Source organism: Lepus europaeus, chromosome 18 (genome assembly GCF_033115175.1).
Source record: "Lepus europaeus isolate LE1 chromosome 18, mLepTim1.pri, whole genome shotgun sequence".
NCBI lineage: Eukaryota > Metazoa > Chordata > Mammalia > Lagomorpha > Leporidae > Lepus > Lepus europaeus.
The window spans coordinates 67,338,574-67,344,573 of record NC_084844.1 but is presented as its reverse complement, the minus strand read 5'-3'; positions in this window follow the sequence as shown (position 1 = coordinate 67,344,573).

Sequence of the window (6,000 nt, the reverse complement as noted above, 5' to 3'; positions counted from 1 at the left end):
AATGTGATACACATCACAAGCAATCTGCTAAAGGACTGCAAAGAGAGGAAGAAATCTCACCCTTTTATAAATGCAAACAGACCCAACCTATTACAGACATGCTTTCAAGATAAAGAATAGTCCTCAAGTAAGAAGACTTGACAGCACCATGTGCCACACATAGTTCATCCTGTGTTGCCTAAGTGGATTTCCAAAAATGATTAAACACTTGGAATCTAAAACCAATGTAGAGAGACCTCATTGAACACTCTGTGCTAGAAGAGTCACCTGCCTTTGCAACAGGAAGAAATTACCTTAAAATAAAGTCCATACTAATGCCCTAACAGAGCTTAAAAATAAGTTTTGAAATAATAAAGTAAATCTACAGAAAAATTGAAAGCCTATCAGTACAAATTATAAGACTCATCAAAGGAAGAAAATAAAACTCATTGAACCATCTTGATGATGTCTAGCATTTCATCAAAATATACTAGATAGGGGTGAGCATTTGGCACAGCAGTTAAGATGCTGCTTGGGCTGCGGTGAAGAGTGGTGTTGGTGTTGTGGCAGAGCAACTCGAACCACTGCCTGGGACACCTGCATCAATAAACCCAGAGCCAGTTTGAGTCTCAGTTGCTCTGCTACCAATCCAGCTCTCTGCTAATGCCACTGGGAAAAGAGCAAAGGATAGCCCAAGTACTGGGCCTCTACCACCCACTTAGGAGATACAGATGGGGTTCCAGGCTCCAGACTTCATTCTGAACAAGTACCAGCCATTGCAGCCATTTGAGGAGTGAACCAGTGGATGAAGATCCATTCCTCTGTATCTTGCTCTCTCTGTGTTGCTCTGTCTCTCAAATTGAATATATATATATGCATGTATATATATATGTGTGTATATATGTATAAATATTATATATACATATAATTAATTATATTATATATAATATAATTATATATACATATATATGCATGTATATATACATAATTATATGCATATATATGTGAATATATATATGTATATATATGTGTATATATATATGTGTGTGTATATATATTAATGATGCTTGGGATGCCCACATCCCATATTGTAGTGCCTGGGTTCAAGTCCCAGTTTAACTATACGATACTTCCCCTTCCCCATTTACAATCTAACCTTGAGAATATCCATTCATTTGCAATTGTGGGGGTGGAGGGGGGGAATACATCTTCCTCTTCTTTTCAGCTTCTAATTAACAAAAGTAACCCACAAAGAGATGCACAAACAACAGATTCCAGTTAAGAAAATTTATGATGGAACACAGGTCTCTGTCAAATTTCATATCAGAGAAGACTCCATCAGACCCCCAGAAATCTGTTTAACCATCTTCCCCAGCTCCTGTTTTTCCCTTTAAAAGGATCTCTAGTTAAATTGCAAGGGATAGAAAAGCATATTAAGTGCATCTGTCAAGCGACCTCAGCCACCTCCACTGGGAAGGAGAAGACTCAGTGCACAGGCTGCTGGAGGTTAGCAGACCCCATGGCAGGATTTCAGGGATGGTCCAAGCAGATGCTGAAAAACCTTTTTTGGAGAAAATCTCTCTTCTCTTCCTGCCTTGGCATAGGATACCTGTAATACTTGTTGATGCAGGGACACAGTACTTTGAGAAGTGTACCGACTCTGTGGGGAAGTCAAACTGGATGCACCCTGGGAACCCTCTTTCTCCACTGTCTGGACTTCATGCCATTTGGACCTAGCTTAAGTTGAATTTTCTGGAAGCATTGGGTGGGTGTTAAAACTCTAAGAGTATTCTGTCAGTGCCTCTACAAGGAGCATTTGCTTTGGAAGAGAGCTCTCTTTGTGTTAGGATTTCTTTCTCTGTCCTAAAATATGAGTGACAGTTTTAATTCCATCTAAAAACCCTCTGAACCCTATTAGGATCTGAAATGAAGACATAATTTTCATAAGTGTGAAAGTGTTGCTGGTACTACAGTAATTTTGCAAAAGAAATGCTCAAGTAACTTTTTTTCCCTGCATGTTCCAATTGAGATGATGATACAGAAAAATTTAAAATTGCTTACTAGATTTTCACTAAAAAATTTAGTAATTAAGGTCACCAAGAGCAAGAAGTAATTCTAACTGATTGATGGTAATTTTTCAAAAAGAAGACAAAGATTAAAAAAAAACAAGCTGCTATAATACTGCAGCAGATTTCTGTCTCATAATATATATTATATAGGTGTTTATGTGTATGCATGTAGTATGTTGTGTCTACATAGTACAAACTTCTTAAAAGTTCTGTTTTAATTTACATATGGATAAATGAGTTATTGATGTAAATATTCCAGAAGTTATATAATATTTATAGAGATCTAGTATTTCTGGTAGGATGTTATCACTAATGATTGTTTACTTAATTTTTTAAGGAGGGAATTTGGCAGGGGGTGAGGGGTGGCATTGTGGTGTAGTGGGTAAAGCCACCATCTGTAACACCAGCATCCCACATGGACACAGTTTCAGGTTCATTTCCTGCTGTGCCAATTCTGATCCAGCTTCTTGCTAATGGTCTAGGAAAAGCAGCAGAAGATGGACCAAGTGTTTGAGCCCCTGCCACCCACATGGGAGATCAGATGAAGCTCCTGGCTCCTGGCTTTGGCCTGGCCCAATCTTGGCTAGTATGGTCAACTGGGGAGTGAACCAGCAGATGGAAGATCTCTCTTTCTCTGTCTCTCCCTTTCTCTGTAACACTTTCAAATAAATATATGAATCTTTTAAAAAAGTGGGGTGGCTCAAGAAAATGCAAATCAAACCACAATGAGATTCCACCTCACCCCTGTTTGAATGGCTCTCTTTTTTAAAAAGATTTATTTATTTATTTGAAAGTCAGAGTTACACAGAGAGAGAAGGAGAGGCAGAAAGAGAGAGAGAGAGAGAGAGGGAGAGAGAGAGAGAGAGGGAGAGAGAGAGATGTCTTCCATCCTCTGGTTCATTCCCCAATTGGTCACAATGTTGAGAGCTGCGCCAATCCGAAGCCAGGAGCCAGGAGTTTCCTGTAGGTCTTCCCACTGTGGCACAGTGCTGGCCCCCTGGGTTTGTTTTTGCTGTTTAAGATTGCTTTAGCTATTTGGGAGTCTCTTCTTGTGTTTTCCATATGAATTTTAGCATAATTTTTTCTAGATCTGAGAAGAATGTCATTGGCATTTTGATTGGGATTGCATGGAATTTGTAAATAGTTTTCGGTTGTATGGACATTTTGATGATTGCTAAGTAGTATTATCACTAATTTCCACAAAGAGCTAATGTTACAGAAAACTTTAATTTTCTTCTTCATATAATGATTTAGCAAGAATTGGCTTCATTTTTGAAATATTGAACAAGTAGATCTGAATGATTTTCCATGTACTTGTGTGTGAAAAGGAGGTTGAATGTTACATGTATGTGATACACTTAGGACTGGTTTCTCCTCAGACAATTATCCCAGAGAGAATCCAAGGCATAAACACTCCAACAAATTTTCTTGCAATTTCTAAACTAATCTCCAGTCTTACTAATCCAGTTTGTCCATAGACACAGCTCACACATGGGGATCAAAAATTAGAGGACAAAAAAGTCAATCATAATGAGCATGACAAGTATAACATAGGAATAAATACCTTTGAGATTAATTAGCCCAAAAAGTTCTCTTTTCAATGATTCTGTTTAAGAGATCTGGCTTGATGCAAATGGAGAAACTTTTGCAAACATGCTACTTATGAAGAGGCTTTCTGTTTCCTAATGAAAAGAACAAGGAAAATTGTCTCCATTTCAATGAAAGATGTCACTAGAAATGACCATAGAACACACATACCATAATCAGTATTACGCAACATACATTGTATAGGAGAGGCCTCAGAATAGAGCTCCCAGACAATTTAGGGCCAAATGCTACAAGGAACATACAAGTGATTCTGAGCAACTTGTTCTCTCTCAGTGTCAGTTCTGTACAGTGAAAAACAGACAATAATCAGTACGTGTCTAAGAAGGTTATTGTACACAGTAACTGAAATAAGAAAATGAAACACTAAGCACAGAATTAGCTCATGTCAAATGTTCCATAAGTCATAGATAATCATTTCCATAACTGCATTTGATAAAATACAACACCCTTAAATGATGAAAACTCTAAGCAAATTGGGTACAGAAGGAACATTCCTCAACACAATCAAAGCAATCTATGAAAAACCCATGGCCAGCATCCTATTGAATGGGGTAAAGTTGGAAACATTTCCACTGAGATCTGGTACCAGGCAGGGATGCCCACTCTCACCATTGCTATTCAATATAGTACTGGAAGTTTTAGCCAGAGCCATTAGGCAAGAAAAAGAAATGAAAGGGATACAAACTGGGAAGGAAGAAGTAAAACTATCCCTCTTTGCAGATGATATGATTCTTTATTTAGGGGATCCAAAGAACTCTACTAAGAGACGATGGGAACTCATAGGAGAGTTGAGCAAAGTAGCAGAATTCAAAATCAATGCTCAAAAATCAATAGCCTTTGTATACACAGGTAATGCCATGGCTGAGAAAGAACTTCTAAGATCAATCCCATTCACAACAGCTACAAAAACAAATACCTTGGAATAAACTTAACCAAGGATGTCAAAGATCTCTACGATGAGAATTTAAAAATCTTAAAAGAGAAATAGAGGAGGATACCAAAAAGTAGAAAAATATTCCATGTTCATGGATTGGAAGAATTAATATCATCAAGGGGTGGAGCCAAGATGGCGGATAGTGAGGACGTGCGCCGATAGTCTGGAAAATAAAGTTTCATAAAAGTGGAATTACTATAGCCTCAGGAAAAGATTCAAGAAAAAAACTGCAGAGGAAACGCTTCCGGATCTAGTGGATGCAACACAGAGGACCTACAGGGAGCCCACCGCGTGGAAATCCAACCGCGGGACCAGAGCCGCAGAATCTCCCCAGCACGGGAACCAATGGGAGGTAAGACAAAAGCCTCAGAAACGCGAGACATTAGTGGGGAAAGGCAGAGGCCCCTCCCTTCACTTGAGCAAAACAAAGAGCAGGCACCATTTTACATATGTAAAGCGGCAATGAGTACACAAACACAGTAACTTTGGGTCTAAGGTGAAACTTGAGAACACATTGAGGGCTGCATAAACTCTGTGTGTGGTCCCAGGGGTAGTTCAAACGAATACTCACAGAGGCCAGATTTCAAATACCCTCAATTCCACTCAGCCATTTGGAATTACTTCCCAACTGAGTCAAAAAAAAAAAAAAGAGAGAGAGAGAGAGAGCGAGAGAGAGAGAGATCCAGCAAGGAGCAAGGTGAATCACTTTTTGCACAGCCTTAAACCTGAGGAATCAAGCAGAGCTCTCTGGCCACAACCATCACAGCCTCTAAGGATCCATCAAAGCAGAGCCCACTTAGAGGCATAGTATAACGAGAAAAAATCAACACAGCAAAAAAAAAAAAAAACCATAAATTATCTCCAACATGCCAAACAACAAACGTAGCAACCGAGGTAACAAGAGCACGGAAGACACTATGATGCCCCCAAATGAACAAGACACCCCAATCCAAGATTATGAAGATGAAGAGATATTGGAAATGCAAGAAGCGGATCTCAAAACATTGATAAGAACATTAAGAAGTTCTCAAAAACAAATTCTTGAACTACAGAAATCCTTAATGGACAAGATAGAAAATCTCTCTCATGAAAATGAAATATTAATGAGGAATCAAAATGAAATGAAACAACTAGTAGAACATGAAACTGTGATAGTGACAAGAAACCATAATGAAATGAAGAACTCAATAGATCAAATGACAAACACATTAGAAAGCCTTAAAAACAGAATGGGTGAAGCAGAAGAGAGAATATCGGAATTAGAAGACAGAACAGGAAAGGAAACAGGCAAACCAAAGAAAAGAAGAAGAAATCAGAAATCTAAAAAATACTGTCAGGAATCTACAGGATACTATTAAAAAACCCAACATCTGAATTCCAAAGCTTCTGTGTTGATGGTGTTTGAGTGTA